The sequence below is a fragment of the Dasypus novemcinctus genome, unplaced genomic scaffold, assembly GCF_030445035.2.
Source record: "Dasypus novemcinctus isolate mDasNov1 unplaced genomic scaffold, mDasNov1.1.hap2 scaffold_177, whole genome shotgun sequence".
Lineage (NCBI taxonomy): Eukaryota > Metazoa > Chordata > Mammalia > Cingulata > Dasypodidae > Dasypus > Dasypus novemcinctus.
In genome coordinates, this window is record NW_026688164.1 from 187,813 (window position 1) to 210,516 (window position 22,704).

Sequence of the window (22,704 nt, forward strand, 5' to 3'; positions counted from 1 at the left end):
TTTTCTGTAATACCGCATAGTTCTTGAAGCAGCACTCCTTAAATGGAGAAAATAGGTTGTAAACATTAAAAGAAAAATAACCCAATCTTTGATTTTGTGATATAAATGAAGCTATGTACTCCTTGCATCTTCTGTACAATTATAGAAATGTTTCAGACATACTTGTGGAGAAGGCAGCTAGTAAGTGGAATATGCCATGCAGTTGTCATGCATGTCTCTTCCCCCAAACAAAAATTTAATGACCAAATAAAATAAAGACAAGTGACACATCCAGTGTGTATGAGGCATTATCATTTCCCTGAGGTTTCATTAAGCAAATATGGCATTTTTAGAAGACAAAAAGATCAAGGTTGAAGAATAAAGGACAACTTTCTGTAAAATGAAGGAAATATATGAAAAGGAGAATGCAAAAGAACTTTAAAAATAAATAGAGCAAAGAAAACAATCCTAACCCCCTGAAAAACAACAAGAAAAATGTCTTATTTCTCAGTAAAACATTGTTGTACATTACTTTCTCTGGGTAATTAGAAAATTAAATGTTTTCCTTGTACAGTAAAGAAATATGCACAAATATAATTGAACACTGAACACATTTCAGCAAGTGCTAAACTGCCCAGTGCTGCCCTAAGTTCATAGTACCTTAAAAATATTTAGACTTAGGCTGGGATTTGTGACAGAGATTACATACATTGCTATCATTATGGGATAAAATAAATAAATATTTTCTTTTAAAAATGGTTCTTGAAAACAACCTTGTCTGATGTCTACATGATGCCTGTGGAATAAGTCCCTGACCCCCATGTTAGCACAAATCTGAAAAAAAGAACTTTCAGAAGGATGTTCTTGATGAAGTTACATTGTTATAAATGATGACATATGCAGTCTATTATTTAGGTATCATATTGATAATGTATCATCTTCTGTTGTGAACCTACATATATCGTGAATACCATGAGGGTCATATGAACAACTGAATGTACTCAATTTGGGAAAATTGTCCGTGTCACATAATTTAAACCCACAAGGTTGGTCAGCCAATTAGGGAAGTGGGCTGTTTTATCATGGGCATGAGCTGGGAAGACACTGGTGTGCTGAGCCTGTACTGAGTCTGGCCATGGTACATTATACAGAGCAGATGTGAGGCTGACTGAGCAAGAAAGAGAACTGTCATTTCAGCACAAAAACAAAACCCAAACAAAAAATACCATGCTAGAAAGGAAGAGAAAACTTTTGCTACATAGTAATAGTATTAAAAGAGCCACAAGATTCCTTTTTAGAATCTTTTAGAATGGAGAAGGGTGTTTCACATTGGTGCTGACCAGACAAGGACCTGGTGACATATAAGTAGCACAGCCTTGGGCTGGGGAGGATGGCAGGATGGAGGGCCACTGTCATCCTGAAGAGCTGGGTGGGAGCCCAGGGCTTCTCCAGGCTCTGGGCATTCATACAGACCATGTGCCAGCTTCAAGGGGACAGACACATCCTCTTACCAGTCTAACCACACAGTAGTAAAACTGAGAAGCATTTTCTGTAAGCAACTGCTTCATTTCTGGCTACATACAGGAGAATAGACAAGATGAGTGTGTACATTTCCAAATGCTGCTTCTTTTGTTTAAAAAGATAAGAGCATCTAAGAGCTTAAGTAAAACAGAAGAGCTCTAATCTTCTTCCCTTTTAGTTAGCAGAGACAACAAGCATGTCTCTCAAAGCATCAAAGCAGAATGCTCTGATCCATATGGGTTCTCAGGAGGTTGGGGGGGCCTCCATACTTATCTTCCCAGCCCCAGTGGCCTCCCACTATCAAGAGGACAGATGGGAAGAGGGGGGAGCATGGCTATTAGCAACCTTTGTTCCTTTTGTTTGGGGCTTGTGTTGCCCTGTGTGACTGGAAGGGGGATGGAGCAAGAAGCTGAGCCTTTTTCTGGTCAGAGCCTCTGACTCAGGTTCTGATGCTTTTGCCTCAAGGGATCTCCTATTCCCAACCTAATGTGTTGGAATACAATAGTGGTGTGAAATTGACACGCAGGCTTCCATGTGCCCCATGAACAGAACTGGGGAGCCTCAAAAGATCCCACTGTAAGCATGAAAAACCCTGCATGGCAAATGTGCAATATCAACAATTATCTATCTACTGATATGCTATGAGCACCTCACAGATTCCTGTTTCAGAACCAGAGACCCTGGTTAGAACAAAACAATCATTACTGAAGTTGCTAAAGTCTGTTGGTGCACAAAAACACACACAATGAAAGACATTATATTTTATCTTGGTCACTATATTATGACCAAGTGATGAGAAACAATAATATATTATATATTGTTTAAATTATCTTCTAGGGGAGTTGTTTGTAGTGCCAAGCTCCTCTGTGAAAGAACACAGGAAAATGTCTACAGAAAGTTGGTAGTAGTCAACCAGCAGGAACCATCAGATTCAGGTGCATCTCTAAGTGAAAACAGGTGTCACCTTCAAGATGGCAACCATCAGGAAGCAGACTTGGTCCAGTGGATAGGGTGTCCGTCTACCACATGGGAGGTCTGCGGTTCAAACCCCGGGCCTCCTTGACCCATGTGGAGCTGGCCCATGTGCAGCACTGATGCACACAAGGAGTGCTGCCCCACGCAGGGGTGCCCCTGCATAGGGGAGCCCCATCACAAGGAGAGCACCCCATAAGGAGAGCCGACCAGTGTGAAAGTTCAGCCTGCCCAGTAATGGTGCCACATGCATGGAGAGCTGACACAACAAGATGATGCAACAAAAAAGAGACACAGATTCCCATGCCACTGAAAACAACAGATGCAGACAAAGAACACACAGCAAATGGACACAGAGAACAGACAACTGGGACAGGGGAGGGGGAAGGGGAGAGAAATAAATAAAATAAATCTTAAAAAAAAAAGATGGCAGCCATCAAAGGGACCCTGTGCAAGAGGTGTAGGAGGAGAAACCTTCATCCTCAAATTTGATTTTTAGACCTTCGTCTAAAAGGAGAGTAATTAGTGAGACAGAAAATTCAGAAGACTTAGCTGGTGGACAACAGAGAAAGCACCACAAATCTGCTAGCATTTACCTTTCCTCTGATGAAAGTCTTGCTCTATAATAAGGAAGATATGGTGTAAAAGATTCTGTAGGAGTGAATCAATGGAGACTATCAAATCTGGATGTTGATACTGGTTTAAGTGAACATTCTGGTGATTGGTTGAATCAGGATTCAGTTTCAGATCAATTCAGTGTATAATTTGAAGTTGAATCTCTTGATTCAGAAGATTAGTGAAGAAGGACAAGAACTCTCATATGAAGATGATCAGGTTTATCAAGTTACTGTATATCAAGGAGGGGAGAGTGATACAGACTCATCTGAAGAAGATCCTGAAATTTCCTTAGCTCTCTGTGGGAAATGTACTTCATGCAATGAAATGTATCCTCCCCTTGTGGAAATGCATTACAACAGGTGTGAGAATTGGCTTCCTGAAGATAAAGGAAATGATAAAGGGAAAATACCTGGGAAAGCCATACTAGAAAACTCAACACATGTAGAAGAGGACTTTAATGTTCCTGATTTCAGAAAAATGACATAGAGGAAAAGAATAAAATCACACAAGCCTCCCAATCCCAAGAAAATGAGGGCTATTCTCAGCCATCAATTTCTAGTAGCAACATTTATACCAGTAAGAAGATGTCAGCCATCTGCCCATTGGGATTTAAGCCCCCTCTCAAGTAGAAGCAGTGGGATCACCATCCTGAAATTCTCAAGACTGGGGAGTGAACAATGGACTAAAGTAGACTTAGTATTATTCTATTATAGATTTAATATTATTCTAGCAATGGAAGAATTTTTATCATTGATGTAAAGGTAGTGGCCACCAGAGGTTCTGAGGTGAGGGAGAAGGAAGAATAGATATAATATGGGGACATTTGGGGCATTGGAATTGTCCTGCATGACATTGCAATGACAGGTATAGGCCATTACATTTGGTCATAACCTATAAAATTGGGTAAGGCAGAGTGTAAGCTATAATAGAAACTATAGTACATTGTTAATAACAATGCTTCAATATGTGTTTATCAATTGTAGCAAATTTACCACACTAATGAAAGATGTTAATGTGGGAAAGTGTGGGAGGGTTAGGGTGAGGGGTTGGGGAATATGGGAATCCCCTATATTTTTTATTAAACATTTATATAATCTAAAGCTTCTTTAAAAATTAAAAAAAAATTAAAGCTGTCAGAGAGTTTGAGAGGAATGAAACACAAGATAAAGAAAAATGCATGGAATCTAGTTTCCATCTTTGTGCCATTGAACCTTGTGACCTAAAATTGACTGTATCATCCATGACAAAAAAGGACATCTTATGGCTTGTTTTACATGTTCAAAAAAGCTAAAAAAAAAACCCACAAAAAACAAAATAAGGCCTGCCCAATATGTAGGCAGCTAGTTCAAATGATTATGCTAACTTATTTCTCCTAATTGACTTGTTTGTAAGAGTAAAATTATATATTTCTAACTATGTAACTCTAAAAACTCAGATAGTTATTTTAGCAACATTAAATTTATTTTTATGTTTTTATACATATTGAAGTGTAAAAGTATCTCAGTCCATGTAGAATTCTTCTCCTTAATGTAATTTACCTACTTGGGGAGGGGATATGGTTTAGTGAATATTCATTTCATTTTAGGAAAATTTCACTTCTCTTTATAGTTCATATTTGGGTTTTAATGTAATTTGAATTGGCTATATAGCTGGTTATTTTGGCAACATTAAATTTATTTTTATGTTTTCATACATATTGAAGCTTAAAAGTATCTCAGTTCATGTAGAATTCTTCTCCTTAATATAATTTACCTACTAGGGGAGGGGATGGGTTTAGTGAATATTCACTTAATTTTAAGAAAATTTCACTTCTGTTTATAGTTCATGTTTGGGTTTTAATGTAATTTGAATTGGTTATATAGCTGGTTTTTAAACTCTATCCTTCATATTTTAATTCATTTCTACCTTCACTTAAATTTTTCAAAATATAAGTAGGGTATTCACATATACATTATTTAGTACATTTCTTTTAAGGAGATAAATTTTGTGAGAGAGATTTATTATTTAAATTTTAGATACTCTTAAATCTTCTCATCCTTACTCTGCTCTTTCAGAGTCTCTTAAAATATTCTTTACAGGGAAGCAGACTTGGCCCAGTGGCTAGGGTGTCTGTCTACCACATGGGAGGTCCACAGTTCAAACCCCGGACCTCCTTGACCTGTGTGGAGCTGGCCCACGTGCAGTGCTGATGTGCACAAGGAGTGCTGTGCCACACAGGAGTGTCCCCTGTGTAGGGGAGCCCCATGTGCAAGGAGTGTGCCCCATAAGGAGAGCTGCCCAGCATGAAAGAACGTGCAGCCTGCCCAGGGATGGCACCACACACATGGAGAGCTGATGCAGCAAGATGATGCAACAAAAAGAGACACAGATTCCCAAGCCGCTGACAACAGAAGCTGACAAAAACAAGAACACAGCAAATGGACACAGAGAACAAATGACTGGGGGCGGGGGGCAGGAAGGGCAGAGAAAAAAATCTTTAAAAGATATTCTTTACAGATAAACAGAAATTGGTAGTTATATTCTCTGCTACTGAAGTAAAAAATGTACCACTTGTTCTCCAGGTATAGGTGGTGATGATATTGTCCATTGAGAGTCTTTCAGAAGAGCCAATACAACTTTTTAAAAGCTCTGCAGTAAAATGCGGAGTTGTCCTGGGAGGTCCAATGTGACATACATTTTCAGAATTTGGTGGGAATTGTTTGTTTCTCTCAAGTGAAAAACAGTTATTTCACTTTGAAGTGTCTTCTTAGACAGGATTACAGAGTCTCTATTAATTGCCTAGACATCAGAACTTTGCTTAAGACCAGTTTCAGAAACAAGTGAATTCAGAAGGATTAATTCATAAATTAGTTAAAAGGAAGAACTGAAAAAAAAAAAACAAAAAAAAAACAAAAAAAAAAAAAGGAAGAACTGAAGAACTGTTCATTTTTTAAAAAATAGCTGGAAAGGTCAACATTTCTCTAAATTATACAGAAAATATACATCACTTACTTCAAGAATTAATTACAGGGTCATGGGATTCTAATATTGCTGTCAAACTGCACAGATTAACTTATTGATTTATATATATGTATGAGTCCTTCAGCAAAATAGTATGAATAAACAAACCTTTAGATAAGTGGAGTTGAGTTTTAATTTAAAGTTCCAGTGTTTTGCTTCTGGTTATGACAGGTTGAGGGCAATAAAATAAACTGAACTATGAATTTAGAACAGAACTGAGGGCCAATTTTAAACAGCAACATAGTGTGTGGGAAGCTGCCTCTGGCACAGGTGTTGTATTGGCCATCTTGTTGCTAAGCGCTATTTTTAGATACTAACTCGGTTAAGTTTCCATTTCCCCACCCTCGCTGAAGCAATTAAGTTTCTGTTCTTACACCACTCCCCCGGGCTCCAATTGGGCACTCCCTAAAGAGCAGGAAAGTCTTTCAGCTGACGTTGCCAAATAACCATCTGCACATGTGTGTGGCATGAGAATCAAAATCTAGTTAATCAATCATTTACTGACACATGTGTTGTCATCAGTATGTACCACCTCATTCATCCCTGGCTATAAATACCCCTGATTGACCCTCAATAAACAAGACTTGATCAGAATCCTGTCTTGTCTCCATTCTTTGTGTCTCTTGTCCCTTTTCATTCCCAATCCCTCCCTCAGGTCTTGGTTCTACTGATCCGCGGGTCGGGTCAATAGTGTGTCTGTTATTAGCAGTAGATTATTATAGATAGACTTCATAAAAACAATAAACACATCCACATATGACTTACCCATGTATACGTATGTAAATATAAAACAAATGGCTGAAGGTATTGGTAATTAAGCCAAAGCTATTCTCAAATACAGTAAAGCTTAATTAATTTTTAATTTGATACCTCCAGCTAGAGCTAAACAGAATACATCCTTTCTTAGAAGAGTTAGTATAAATGAGATAATTTAATATACATTCAGAGTATATCTTTGCAGTGATTATGCTGCTTACAATGCAAAACTGAGCAAATGGAATCTCATTCTAAATGCCTATGGATTATTAATGTGGTCTTGATTACCTAAATTTTAAAGCATGGTGTAAAATATTATTGATTGATTTACAAAGAAACAACTTATTAAGTGATTTTAAAAATTTAAAAAGCAATGCTATTGTTGTAGAGAAATCAGGTGTGCAAGGTATCAAAGGCCAGGACACGAGAGTACCGAGAAGGAAGTTGGTTTATTTCAACCGGCTGGGCTCGGTGGACTCTTGTCCTAATAAAAACCGAGGCCCGAATAGCTTTTTTCAGACCCTTTTATACAGAGGATATAGGATTAGGGAGACTAACAGTGATGGCAAACAGACCTCTGGTTAGGTTCTTCAGTGTCTGATCTTAGTATCAGATAGGTTATTTCCTCCAGGCGAGTTACATATTCTCCACATCCAAGGCAGCTTGGATTAGCATATCTTCCATATCTCATCTGGAGGCAACCCTAAATACACATTTAGTCTCACATCGTATCTGATCATTCAAAGACTGTAGGGCCTATATTACTTATTTGGCTATTTTGGGGACCAGGTACACTGGGAAACAATTTTGAATTTATGCACAGGCTATAACACTATTAATCACTGCTACTTCTCTAAGGTTAGATCTAGCTCAACTCCAGTTATTTATAGGGTTTCTAGCATTATAAATTTAACTGATTGCTGGGTTTGCCAATATCTAGATGATAAAGACAGACCTAGATATTTGCCGGTGTGGCCCGAGCCGCCGCCAACAAAAAGTGCGCGGGAGCCCGGCGGGCGCATGGACGGGTGCAGGGGCCATGGGCGCAGCGCCCCCTCGCTGCCTCACTGCTGCCACAGCCACCACCACGGGCCCAGCCCCGCACGCCCTGCGCCCCGCCGCCTGCGGGGATGCCTTACAAACCGAACTTGAATGCGCACATGCCCGCGGCCTCCCTCAACGCGGCTGGAAGTGTCCACTCTCCTTCTACCAGTATGGCGACATCCTCGCAGTACCACCAGCTGCTGAGTGACTATGGCAGCCATCCCTTGGCTACACCCAGGGAACTGGGAAGAGTCAGGTGCCCCAAAGCAAATATGCTGAGCTGCTGGCCATCATCAAAGAGCTGGGGAAAGAGATCAGACCCACCTATGCAGGGAGCAAGAGCGCCATGAAGAGATTGAAACGAGGCATCATTCATGCTAGAGGACTGGTTCGGGAGTGCTTGGCCAAAACAGAACAGAATGCCAGATCCTAGCCACCTCGTTAGCTTTGAAGGCTTTCCATCTTTACAAGATGAGAAGTTACAGTTCATCTACCTGTTCAGATGTAACTCTTTTGTTTTCAAAATGTTAACAGTTTGTTTTCATGGTTCATTAGGCTCTGAACCTACCAACTAAGATTGAGAAAAGATTTTGCAGTTGATTAGGATTTGTGTTTTAAGTAGTTAGGAAGTACCTGGGTATTTTTTTAAGCATTGATTAAAAAAATAATACATGGAAAAGTTACCTATCTTACATCAAACTATAGTTTGCCTCCAAGATACCAGTATCTCACTTTAATCTTCTCTTGAATATATTTATGTTACCTAAGTTGTTATTTTCATAAGCTAATAAAACTCTAAGAATTCTGTTTTTAGCAAATACTGACAGCATGCTTTTCTTAGTAGCCAGTCCCAGTTTGGCAATACAGTGTAGATTCTGCTTAATATAACTTTTTGCTTAAGCATTTGCATGACTATTAGTGCTTTGAAGTCAAATAAAAAGTGCACAAGTTATAAATACAGAAGAGCAATCTATCATTCCGAACAAGGATCCCCCAAAATTTTCATACTGAGACTGTGTAGCTTTCAGTTTTGTGTTTCCTGTAAGTTGATCAAAATGTCTGGGAAAAAATGACTGAAACTATTTGCATCTTTGTATGTATTTATTACTTGATGTAATAAAGCTTATTTTCATTAAAAAAAAAAAGATGGACCTAAAATAGTGTTCCCTTCAGGCAAAAGTGATCACTGGCCAAAAGAAGAGGTAAATGTTTAATAAAAAGATTTGGTATCCTGTTAAAAATTAGTCAGCCCTTGTTACAGATCAGTAAGTTAAATGTATTTGGCATTGGTACACTTTATTTGAAGCTTTAACTACATTTTCACAACTTATAATTTGGTGACTATAAACTCTTCTTTATGCAAGAAAACTGTAATAAGACAGGGCCAAAATTGGATGTGTACAAGACTGGTTGTATATATTGGTTGTATATAACCAATCATTCAGGTTAGATTCAGACAATAGAGATGGGACTCCCATAGTCAAAGACTGAGAGCTTAAAAGTGGCTCCAATAATGATACTTTTACTGATGTAACAAAGAAAATCACTAAATTAGATATTCATTCAATGACAAGTATCCCACTTTCATGTGTAATGCCTGCATTATCTCTTTCCCCAATACGATAAACTTATATAACATGATTTAGTCAATATTCGGGTTATATTTAAAATGGAAACTCAACATACTTAATTGGGAGTAATATACATGATTTGTTACATCATTTAAATAGGAATGCTTTCTTCTTTCTCAGATTAATGGACTCTTGTAAAATGGCAATGTGCTGATGCTTATATGACCTCCTTAAAGGGTAAAAAAATACAAATAGAGAGACACTCAAGATGGTTTTCTGCATCTAATCTTAACCTAACTTTAGATCATATTGGATTGCTTATTTTCCATGTGGGAAAATATATAAAACTTTTCTCCATGTTTGGTCAGGAAGATGTGTACTAGGTTATCTTGTTCCATGTATACCAAAGATATTTACACTAGCAAGGGAATTTCCAGGAAGATGGCAGAGCAAGGAGATTCAGGACTCACTTCTCTTCCAAAAGAGCTAGTGAAGAGTCAGAAACTGTCTGTAACAGCTGTTCTGGAGCTCAGGAAGTCAAAGGAGCGTTATACAGCATCCAGAGAATGGTGTATAGAAAAGGCTGAGAAATTGTGCTAAAAACTGTGTGTACAACATTATGATTATAATAAAAGCCATTGATTATACACTTTGGATAGATGTATGTGAATACATCTCAAAAAATCAACTTAATGAACTAATAAATAATTTTGCAAGAGTAGCCAGAAATAGCAACTATGTACAGCAGGGGAATCATAGAGAGGTTGAGAGGTGAGGAATTTTCCTGTTTGTTTTTTATTATTACTGAAATAATGGAAATACTCCAATAATGATTGAAGTGAAGAATGCACAACTATGTGATCATACCAAATTCCACTGTTTTTTTACTTTGTGTGAATTGTAAGCTTTATTAATATGTATAAATAAAATTGATCTGTTAAAAAAGAACACTACACAGTCTAATTACAATTTTTATCAAGTTTAAAAAATACTGAGTAGCTCACTCTATACTTACAGCTGGCACCCATCCCCCATTCATGATATGGGCTATCTTAGGATCTAGTCCCTGGCTGGCTGTTGTGGGTGGAGAGGAACATGGAAGTCTACCCCGAGAATGGTGGGATTGAGCATATCTTTTGATCAGCAAGTTTTGATTACTGAGTTCCAGTTCTGAGCTGCTGTTTTAGCTAACCCAGACAAGGACAGCCACTGCCATTGACTCAACCCCACTGCTGACATGGAGGAAGGCAGTTAAAGCTTAAAGGCACAATACCCCCTTAGGGTTGCAGGGAACAGTTTTCTAAAGGGTGCCTATTTTTGGCAGGCCAGGAATTCAAGCTTCACCGAGTTGTGAAAAAGGCTTCTGGTGTCTTACCTGTACTTTTCTCCAGGGCTCATTGGGGCTGGTCTGAGCCCTTTTTGTGAGTCTCTGGTCCTCATTTGACTAGAAATACTGACTTCAGAAAGTCCTTTCTGAGGTGACCATCCTCCAAGATTTTGCATATCATGTGAAACAGCTAGAGGCAATGAAAGGAGTGTGTAAAAAAAAAAAAAAAACAAAAAAAAAAAAAAAACACCAGAACAGATCAATATTCTCAGAGAACTAGGAAAGAATCTTTTTTCTTAGGGTAAAACAATTACACACATAGTACAATCTTAAAAATTATACCAAATATCCAGGGCTAGAATGAGATGAAGAACTGGGAAAATTTGATCAATTAAATACAGCCAATTCTAAGTGTCAGAGAAGAGTTTTACTATAAAGCCAATCAACAAAAAATACTAGGCAAGAGAAAGAAACTGACCTTCATGTTGGGGCACTTTGAAACTTTATGTGGAGCCCAGGAAAGATCACATATTCTTGGAGCTAATTCATTCCTGTGGGCTTGAGAACTTGAATTGGATTCAATTTGGGGTCTTTGATTGGATTACTTCAGTGAGTCTAGGGTGGGTATCGGTCCTCTTGCTGGAGTCCTTTATAAATGGAGGGCTGAAAGCAGCAGGTGTAATATAGCTTGTGCACAAATCCAAACTTATTTCCAAATATGCCTAGAAAGCCAATTGAGAAGTATAAACTCTGTAGGCTTTGGATATTCAGGGAGGAAATAAGCTGGAATGTGGGGGGGGGGTTAGTGCTAAACGCTGACTTGGAATGTGGGGGATATGCATTAATTCAAGCTTACCTGGGGGAAATAACCAATCCAATACTCAGACAAAACACTTGAAGAAACTAACAAAAATATTTTTGCATACATACAAGCACAATTTTTCTTCCCACTCTTATTTCCTCTGTACAAAAGGGACCCAAAAAATTATATTTGGGGCTTAGTTTTTATTATGACAGGAGTCCACCAATTCTGGCTGGTCTAAATAAATCAACTTCCAGGTGGTGGACTTGGCCCAGTGGTTACGGTGTCCACCTACCACATAGGAGGTCTGCAGTTCAAACCCAGGGCCTCCTTGACCATGTGGAGCTGGCCCATGTGCAGTGCTGATGTGCACAAGGAGTGCCGTGTGATGCAGGGGTGTCCCCCACATAGGGGAGCCCCACACAAAGGAGCACACCCTGTAAGAAGAGCCGCCCAGCACAAAAGGAAGTGCAGCCTGCCCAGGAATGGTGCCGCACACACAGAGATCTGACACAACAAGATGATGCAATAAAAAGAAACACAGATTCCCATGCCACTGACAACAACAGAAGTGGACAAAGAAGATGCAACAAATAGACAGAGAACAGACAACTGGGGTGGGGGGAGGGGAGAGAAATAAATAAATAAATAAATCTTTAAAAAAATAATAAGTCAAATTCCTTCTCAGAGTTCTCATGTCCTGGCCTTCAACACCACATACACCTGACTTCTCTGCTACTACAATTCTGGGGGCTTGTCCAGGATTGTGCTGAGAAGATCAGAGGTGGCAACAATTGTTTGCCCCTTTCGGATGTCTCTGAGGAGGCTGGGAGGGCCCAGGTTAAACCCAGCCCTGGGTGCCCCTGGACTCCCCTTTTAGTCCAGAAAGAGGTTGTGGTCTTCACCAGAGCCCTCCTGGAAGAACCAGAGCACCAGTGCATTTGAGAGACAATGAGAATGAAGCAAGGAGCACTACACATCAGATGGGTAAGACCCCCAGGGGCATAGTGCAGGAAAAGCCTAATTCTAAAATAAGGAGGGAGACTGATCAGCTCTCTAAAAGGGGAGGCCCCAGTACACCTGAGAATACAGGAGGAAGGTACCTCCTCTCCTGGTCCGAGAAAAGGAAAGGGGGGTGGTTGTGTGCATGTGATTGTGGCAACTGGGTGAGATGCAGAAAGTCACTTCTGTGTGGCAAGTGCAGAGTCCTGATCTGTGGTTCTGTGGTGACCTCATATGATCAAGGGCAGTCTGGGGGGTCCCTGCAAAGGGACCCTCTTCCAAGTCAGGGGCTTATACAGACCTGCTAAGGTTAAGAGGTGCCGAAATTTTCCGTGAGGGTTGCGACCAGAGATGGACTAAGTGTATGGCTTGAGTGACTGTTGTGTACCATCAGCACAGGGTGGAAACATGGGAAACACACAAAGTAGGACCCTCTTCAGTTGTATGCTGAAAAACTTCCCCCATGCATTCCATGAAGATGTATACAGCATAAGGTTCCAACCAGGAAAGCTTAGGATGCTTTGTGAATTAGAATGGCCAACTTTTGGCATGGGCTGGCCCCAGTATGGCATTTTAGATCCCTGGATCGTCCATAAAGTCCATGATGCAGTAACTGGAAACCCAGGACACCCAATTCCCCTACATTGATCCTTGGGAAAATGCTGTAAGCCAAAATCCACCTTGGTTAGGGTAGAGTATGAATATGGAAGCTAGAATTTGCCTAATACAGAAACCAAGGAGTGCTGTCCCAGGGACCATACCAAACAATCACCATGCAAAGGGCCCAGAAAAAGTGTACCCTGAGTCCAGTGCCAATCTGCCCATTTTAGAAGGGCCATACAAACATGAATTTCTGCCACTGTATGCAATGACTCCTGCCCCAGAAATACTAAGGAATGAAAATGAGCTAGTCTCTCTAAGCAGTGCCCCATTATCATCATCCACACAGGGAAGAGACACCCATACCACCCCCACCACTGATTTTTTCACCATCTGAGAGGGCACTTATACCATCCCTGCAGTTGCCTTTATCGAACCAGAGAGCCCTATGCCATCCCTGTAGCAGCTTTTACCATCTCCTCAGTGGTCTTTGATACCTTCTGCAATGGAAAATACAGATCTGCAGCTTTTACAGCCCATTGCCCCAGGCAATGCTGCTGCAGTGCTGCCAATCAGTCAGGGTGGAGATGCTGAGAGGTAGCAACTTAAACCACAGGAACCCCTAGGGGCAGAGGAAGCAGAGAAAAAGCCTGCCTACCAGCTACCTTTCCATGAAGGCTGGACCCCAATTTTTTACGATGCACATGGCTAGGTTCGGGGGGGACCTGGACATTCATCTATCAGCCCTTTACCACAACGGACCTTTTTAACTGGAAAAGCCATACCTCACCATTCTCAGAGAAGCCTCAAGCCATGATGGACATTTTCCAGTCCATCATACAGACCCACAAACCCACCTGGGTTGATTGTAAACAATTTATAATGACTTTATTAAACTTTGAAGAAAGAATGTGTGTCATGCAGGGAGCTCTAACCTGGCTTAGCACCCACCTGAGGAAAGTTTGGACAGTGACCAATGTGTCCACTTGCAGTCCCCAGAGGAGGACCCCCTGTGGGATCCAAAGAGCACAACCAGGCTCAACTGACTAGAAACTTTCCATAGGGCCTTAGGTGAATGATTCAGGGTGGGGAGCCACAAGACAGTAAATATGGCAAAAACTACTCAAATTCTACAGGCTCTGGATGAGAGTCCAGCTCAATTCTATGAGAGGCTGTGCAGCATGTTTTGTGTATGCACACCCTTCAAACCCAGATGCTCCTGAGCGCCAAACAATGGTCAATGCAGCATTCGTTTCCCAATCACAAGCTGACACCCAAAGAAAACTGCAGAAGTTGGATGGGTTTGCTGGAATGAATATCTCTCAGCTCATGGAAGTAGCTACTAAAGTCTATGCCAACCATGATGTAGAAACAAGGAGGGAAGAAAGTCAGAAGATGAAGAAGAAGGCAGATCTTCTGACAGTGGCAATCATGGAAAAATCCATTCCTGTGTCAAGGAGAGTAAATTGGGAATCCCCTGCCCCAAGGAGAGGGAAGGGCCTATGCTAGGGCAAAATTAGTGTGTGTACTGCAAAGAAGATGGGCATTGGAAGCAAGAGTGTCCCAGCTGACCACTCAACCCCGCCACTGCAGTTAAAACATTAACCAGGAAAGCTAGTGGGGCATCACAAACCAAAACCTGGGTCCAAAAAAGTTCAGGAAAAAAACCCTGCAAATCAGATAATTGGGCTGGCAGGAATAGAGGACTCTGATGGAGATTATTAGGACAGACTGGGTTCCTATTCTCCCGGCCCTGCAGAGCCTATGGTCAGAGTCCAAATTGGGGGCCACACCATACATATGATGGTTGATGCTGGGGCTCAACATTCTGTAATGACCAAGCCAATTGGGCCTCTCTCAAAAAGACAGGCCACTGTCATAGGTGCAACTGGCAAAAGTACCCAATGGCCCTTCCTGCAAGCCAGGACCTGCAACATTGGGAGAAAAGAGGTCACTCACAAATTCCTTTATCTTCAGAGTGCCCAGTCCCCCTCCTGGGTTGCGACCTGCTGTCTAAACTGCAGCTCAAATTACCTTTGATGTCATGGGGCAATCCACACTGACACTGGGGCCACAGGACCTCTGAGAATAGTGCTAACCCTTCCTCTGCAGGAGGAATGGAGACTGTTTTGCCTCAGTGAAACTGGCCAGTCCATACCCATGCAGCTCCCTTTTGAAGATGCACCTGAAGTATGGGCAGAGGGTAACCCAATGGGGATGGCACATGACATTCCTCCAATTATTATTGAAATAAAGGCCACAGACAGTCCAATAAGCATAAAGCAATATCCAGTACCACGTGAAGCACAAGCAAATGTCCAGCTACTTATTCAGAGATTACTGAATAAAAGCATATTGAGCTGTGCCAGTCTCCATGGAACACCGCACTCTTTCCAGTTAAAAAAGCTGATGGGGATTACCGCCCAGTCCAGGACTTACTAGCAGTTAATTCAGCAGTAATAACCCTTCATTCTGCAGTTTCTAATCCATATACTTTTCTCAGCTTAATACCCTCATTGGCAATCTACTTTTCATGCCTATATCTTAAGGATGCCTTCTTCTGCATTTGGGTAGTGCCCGCAGCCAGCCAATTTCCACTTTTAGGTGGGACAATCTGAACCCAGATGAAAAGCAGAAGCTAACATGAATGCAACTGCCTCAGGGGTTTAAAAATGCCCCCACTATTTTTGGACAAGGTCTGGCTAGTGATCTCAAATCCTTTAAACCAGAAAGCCATAACTGTTTTCTCCTCCATTATGTAGATGACCTCATCCTCAGAAGTCCCACCTACCAAGACTGCGCTGGTGGAACCCATGGTCTTTTAAAGCATCTACGGCAAAAAGGCTATCGAGTGTCTAAGAAAAAAGCCGAAATATGCCTGCCTAAGGTCAAATATCTAGATTATAAAAATAATGCAGGGGCACCGTGAATTGGGACTTGAAAGAAAGAAAGCAATCTGTAGTCTCCCTGAGCCCAACAGCCACCAGAAGCTGCCAGTTCCTCAGTGCGGCAGGATTCTGCCACAATTGGAGCCCCAATTTTGGGGTCCTCATGTGCCCTTTATATGAAGTCACAAAAGGGAAAGATTATGATTCCCTGCTCTGGGAAAGCCCACAGAAAAATGCTTTCATTGCTCTCAAACAAGCTCTAATGGAAGCACTGAGCCTCAGGCTTCCAGATCTCAGTAAACCATTCTACCTCTATGTTCACAACTGCCAAAGGATCACAGTAGGGGCACTCACTCAATACCTCGGTTCCTGGCAAAGACCCATAGCTATCTATTCAAGCAACTGGACACTAGCCCAAAGACAGGCTCTCATGTCTGCAAGCTGTAGCAGCTGCAGTCATTTTTACACTAGAAGCTATAAAATTGGTTCTGCATGCAGTAATCATAGTCTTTAAAGCCAAAGGAACACATCGGCTAACAGCTGCCTGGTTAAATATCGAACCCCATTATGTGGTTTCCCTTCAACTGGAACTTGTAAAAACCCTAAATCCTGCCACTCTACTACCCGTGGAGCTGGGGATTCTAGCCCATAACTGCCTGAAAACATCACAAGAAGTATATTCCAGCAGGCCAGACCTCCAAGACCAGCCACTGGCAAATTCTGACATGGAGTTCTTCATGGATGGGAGTAGCTTTATGCAGGACAGCAATCAGTGAGTGGGATATGCTGTGGTATCAGGAGGCCCAGAGCCTCCTGGATAGCAAATCAGCACAGAAAGTCAAACTCATTGCCCTCACCCAAGCCCTACAACTTGCAGCTGGAGCAAAGGTTAATATCTACACAGGCTCCAAATATGCCTTCTTTATCCAGCATATGCACTGAGCCTTATACAAACAAAAAGAACTCATTAACTCAGGAGTAGAGAGCATTAAATATGGCACACAGATTCTGGAACTACTAGAAGCAGTTTGGAAACCTACCAAAGTGGCTGTAATGCACTGCAAGGGACACCAGACAAGCCACAGCCCTGTCACCCAGGGAAATCAGAGGGCAGATGCTGAAGCCAAAAGAGTGGCATGGGAAGGATCCCTATCTAAAAACCTGGCCACTGCTCTCATTCCTCAACCTTTTTAATTATCAGAAACTCCAGTATACACTGCCTGCCACAGCCTCTGAATCAACAAGAGCTGCAATACACTCAAGCTGAGAGAGTGGATACTCTCTGAGGGTGGGATATAAGGAGAAAATGGATGGTGGACATTGCCCAATCACACAATAGTTGTGCCACAAATATTAGCCACAACATTAGGTCAACACTACCATGAGAAGACACACTTGGGAAAAACCCATCTTAAAGAAGTTTTAGAAAGATTCTTCAGGTGGCAGACTTGGCCCAGTGGTGAGGGCATCCGTCTACCACATGGGAGGTCTGCGGTTCAAACCCCGGGCCTCCTTGACCCGTGTGCAGTTGGCCGATGCACAGTGCTGATGCACGCAAGGAGTGCCCTACCATGCAGGGGTGTCCCCCGTATAAGGGAGCCCCACGCACAAGGAATGCAACCAGTAAGGAGAGCCACCCAGTGCAAAAGAAAGTGCAGCCTGCCTAAGAATGGTGCTGCCCACACGGAGAGCTGACACAACAAGATGATGCAACCAAAAGAAACACAGATTCCTGTGCTGCTGACAACAACAGAAGCAGACAAAGAAGATGCACCAAATAGACGCAGAGAACAGACAACCGGGGTGGGATGGGGGAGGGGAAATAAATAAATAATAATTTTTTTTAAAAAAAAGAAAGATTCTTCTACATCCCAAGTCTGGCTGCTATCACCCATGCCATATGCCAGTGGTGCATCACAAGTGCAAAAATAAAACCTTTGGCAGGGGGCCTATGGGAGTCCCAGGAGTCCAAAGAATTGACAATATGCCTCTTGAAGATCTAGTAGTTGATTTCACTGAAATGCCACACTCTGGAAGTTATAAATATCTCCTAGTCCTTGTTTGCACCTTTTCTGGCTGGGTGGAAGCCTTTCCCACTTGAACATAAAGAGCTGAAGAAGTAACCAAAGTTCTCAGGGAAATCATTCCTAGATATGGGCTACCCCTCTCAATTGGCTCTGACAATGGACCCACCTTCGTCTCTGAAATCACTCAAAAATTGCCAAAGCACTGAGCATCTGATGGAAACTGCACACCTCTTCCCATCCTCAAAGCTCAGGAAAGTAGAGTGAATGAACCATACAATAAAGACTTATATTGCCAAGATTTGCCAAGAAACTGGGTCAAAATGGGTGCAAGTACTTCTGAGTCCTCTTCTCCAAGTTTGAGCAAGCCCAAGCTGAAAGCCAAGCCTAACCTCTTTTGAAATCCTCTTTCAGAAACCACCCCCTTAATCCAAAATATAGAAGGGGATCTCAGAGAAAGAGGAAACTTACCAATAGCTCAGCAAATGATCAGCTTATGAAAAACCTTACAAAATCTGCAACACTAGGTCCAAGAAAGGGCCCCCATTAGCTTAAGCAACTATATACACCTGGAGAAGCCAGGAGATGCAGTCTGTGTCAAAGACTGGAAATCAGCTCCACTAATCCCTCTATGGTGGGGACGCTATCTTGTCATTTTATCCACCCCCAGTGCAATTAAAGTAGCTGAAAGCACCCCATGGATACACCATAGCCGGGTCAAGCAAGCTGCCCCAGAGTCCTGGACCTGTATTCCAGATGCCCACAACTCAACCAAACTCATCTTGCAAAAGAACAAAACACCAAGCCCTGCTCCAGTCACACCCCAGAATCTGACTGGTCCGTGCATGGCTGAAGGTTGAGGATGGGACACCGAGCTCTGCTCCAATCACACCCCAGAAACTGATAGGTCTATGTACAGATAAAGAATAGTTTAATCCCAGTTACAATGCCCCTTTGGTTATTCTCCCTACTCCTAGCCCTGACCCTCCCCTGGTCCCAGGTTGGCATCACAGAGTGTGAACCATTATCCAAAAGGTGTGAATGGGGGCCCATGTCAATACCACATTAATATATCATAACCATTACACCTGCAAGGGCCATATAGCTGCCTGCCAGTTTCAAGGAATCTCCTATAGTGTCTGTAACATATCTGGTCAAATAATCTATGACCCCAAACCTCCAACAGTCTCCTGTAAATGGGAAATAAGGGTGCTTAATCAAAATGGGGAGCTACTTAGCTCTACCCCAGCCACTAGCCAGAACCAATGAGTGTCCCTCCTATTTGATGCTTGCCAAGTTATAGACTCTGGGATACCATGGAACACCAATTGTGGAGGGCTTAGCAGGGAGCAAAAATATACTCATAACAATAAGTATATGTGTGGTCCAGAAGTGAAAAGTGCAGTCCAAGGGGGGCCTTCTGGTGTAAATGCATAGGTGCATACTACTGCCCCTACTGGTCCTGTGTCACCTGGGCCACATGGAACACAGATGCAACTAAACAGCCATCCTCACCAAAGGAATGGCCCTGGCCATTTATGCTGTCATCGTAACCACTTAAACCTCACCATCCTTAAACCTGAATCCCGACAGACTCAGGGAGTCCAAACGAGTCTCTGCATTGATGGTAGAGGAATAGACCCAGGAGACTACATCTGGGTTGCGTATTGGGAATACCCACTCACAAATAAAGCCCATTCTGTGTTCCACTCCTTCTATGAAGAAATGGAAAAGCCCTTTTCCGTTCTACAAGGAGTGAGAAACCTCTTTATAAGCCTAGCTGAAGTAGTAGGGGCAGCTTAAATGTCTCCTTGTGCTATGTATGTGGAGGTACTAATATGGAAGACGAACGGCCCTGGGAAACTAGAGAACACAATTACAGCCAAACATATAATGAAACTGGCCTCTCAGCTGTCCCCTGAGATAGCATGTGGCCCTTGTAAACTTCTGTCATAGGAAAATATTGTGCTTCAAGGGCCTGCCTAAACTCTTCTTTATCTGTTGGAAACCTAACATGTACAGGGGGAGAATTCCAAAATTATACCACCAATATAACAGAGCCTTGGGGAACGTGGAATGAATCTGACCTCACTCTCATAAATTGTACTTTGCCCAAATTAATCAGTGTGGAACTCCACTGCAAAAGGCCCCTTTAATGCCCCAAATGGTCTGTACTGGATTTGTGGGAAAGTTGCATTCTGAGAACTTCCCCAAAACTGGTGTGGTACTTGTATGCTCAGTACAATAAAACCCTCCTTCTTCCTCATTCCCTTAATGGAAGGGAAAGAGCTAAGCCAGCCAGTGTATCAAAATATAAGAAAGGGCTGTCGTTACCTGGAGAGGTGAAGAATGGCCCCATGAATGTGTAATCCGGTACTATGTGGGCCAGCATCTCAGGCAGAGGATGACATGTGAATTTATTGAACCCTTATCTATATGCTAAACTGAAACATCCACTTGCAAGCCATGGTGGAAATAATAACTAATGAAACTGCCCATGCTCTAAACCTACTAGCCCAACAGCAAACTAAATTCAGAAATGCTATCTGTCAAAACCATCTCACCCTAGACTATCTCCTGGCAGCTAAAGGGGGAGTTTGTGGAAAATTCAATCTCTCTAACTGCTACATTGAACTAGACAGCACTGGAAAGGTTATTGATGAAATTACAAGCAAAATGGTAAAAATCGTTCATGTTCCAGTCCAGAGCTGGAATGGGTGGAATTTAAGTAATCCCATTGGAAGCTGGCAGCCAATAGTAAACAATTTCAAGTTTCTACTGGGAATAATTGCCTTCATCATAGGAGGATGCACCATACTTCCTTGCCTCCTCCCTTTCATCATAAACAGAATGCACACCCTAATAAATGATATAGTAAACAGGCAGACAGCTGCCCATCTCATGGCAGTATATACATACCAGTCAGTCCAGAGAGACTCTGACAATAGTGATGCCAAAGCTTAATAACCTTAAGCAGGCATCAAAAGAGGGAAATAATATTGCCTGTGCATAGATTCAAACTTATTTCATATCCAAATATGTCTAGAAAACCAATTGAGAAGTATAAATTCTATAAGCTTTGGATATTCAGAAAGGATGCAAGCCAAATGTGGCAAGCCTACCTGAATGTGGGGGATATGTGTTAAATCAAGCTTACCTGGAAGAAATAACCTATCTAATACTCATGCAAAACACTTGAAGAAACTAACAAAAAGTCCTTTTGCATACAACCACCATTAGACCCCCACTCTTATTTCTTCTGTATAAAAGGAACCCAAAAATTCTACTAGGCATTCAGTTTTTATTAGCACAGGAGTCTGCCAAGTCCAGCTGGTTGAAATAAACCACCTTGCTTCCCAGAGTTCTCATGTCCTGGCCTTTGATACTGCATACAGCTGACTTCTCTGCTACTACACCTTCTTGCCAAGGACCAGCTGAGTAGGTACAACCACAGGTACTGGTACTCCTGAGTGCTAAGGAGACACACAGTCTAGGTTCACATCTGATGACTCCAGATTTCAGTGCCCTGCCAGTGGGTCCTACTTTGGAATTTGTGCTCCTGAGTGTGATGGAGTTGGACTCAGATGTGACTTTCTACACATGCCTCTTCTGTCACTTTGACTGAAGCTGTGTTTGGCACTGGGGTTTGTGTATACTCAGGAGTCTTGAATCTCTGGACTGCCCATGTGCCAGCTGGGTCCTGAGCCTCAGCAGAGTTACAAAACCTACTCTCCAGTTCATTGGACTTACTCAGGTGAGCTAAGAGGAAGATGAAGATGGTCACCCACCACACCAGGGAAGTGAGAGTATCTATACCTGCAAGCAGGAGAATGACACCCCCCCAACCATGTGGGGTCAAAGCCCCCTCTTCACTGAGAGTTGGAGTGGACATAATCAACCCAGGGTCCACAGAATGGAGGAATAAATTATACGTTAGAGTGGACTTACTGGTATTCTACTATAGAACTACTGTGACTCTAGCGATGGAAGTTTCTGGTTTTCAGTTTTTGGTGTTTTAAAGGATGTTTACTGCTTTGTGCTTTTCTTTTTTTTTTTTTAAGATTTATTTATTTATTTAATTCCCCCCCCCTCCCCTGGTTGTCTGTTCTTGGTGTCTATTTGCTGTGTCTTGTTTCTTTGTCCGCTTCTGTTGTCGTCAGCGGCACGGGAAGTGTGGGCGGCGCCATTCCTGGGCAGGCTGCACTTTCTTTTCATGCTGGGCAGCTTTCCTCATGGGCGCACTCCTTGCGCGTGGGGCTCCCCCACGCGGGGGACACCCTTGCGTGGCACGGCACTCCTTGTGCGCATCAGCACTGCGCATGGCCAGCTCCACACGGGTCAAGGAGGCCCGGGGTTTGAACCGCGGGCCTCCCATGTGGTAGACGCACGCCCTAACCACTGGGCCAAAGTCCGTTTCCCTGCTTTGTGCTTTTCATTGCTTTCCTTTTTTTGTTTTTCATAAAGACATAGTTTATTTCCCCTTGAAATTCCAGATAAATGTTACTAAATTGACACATGATATATTAAAGGAACGATTCAGAATAGACTAAAGAAGAATTTTACAAGCTGGAGTGTCTAGAGCTTGCAACAGCCTTCAGAA

General features: G+C 42.2%; 1 pseudogene; it reads left to right on the forward strand.

Moving 5' to 3' along the window:
- Positions 1-7,976: 7,976 nt before the first annotated feature.
- On the forward strand, positions 7,977-8,339 carry LOC101440183 (cyclin-dependent kinase 2-associated protein 1 pseudogene; annotated as a pseudogene).
- The last annotated feature ends 14,365 nt before the right edge of the window (positions 8,340-22,704 follow it).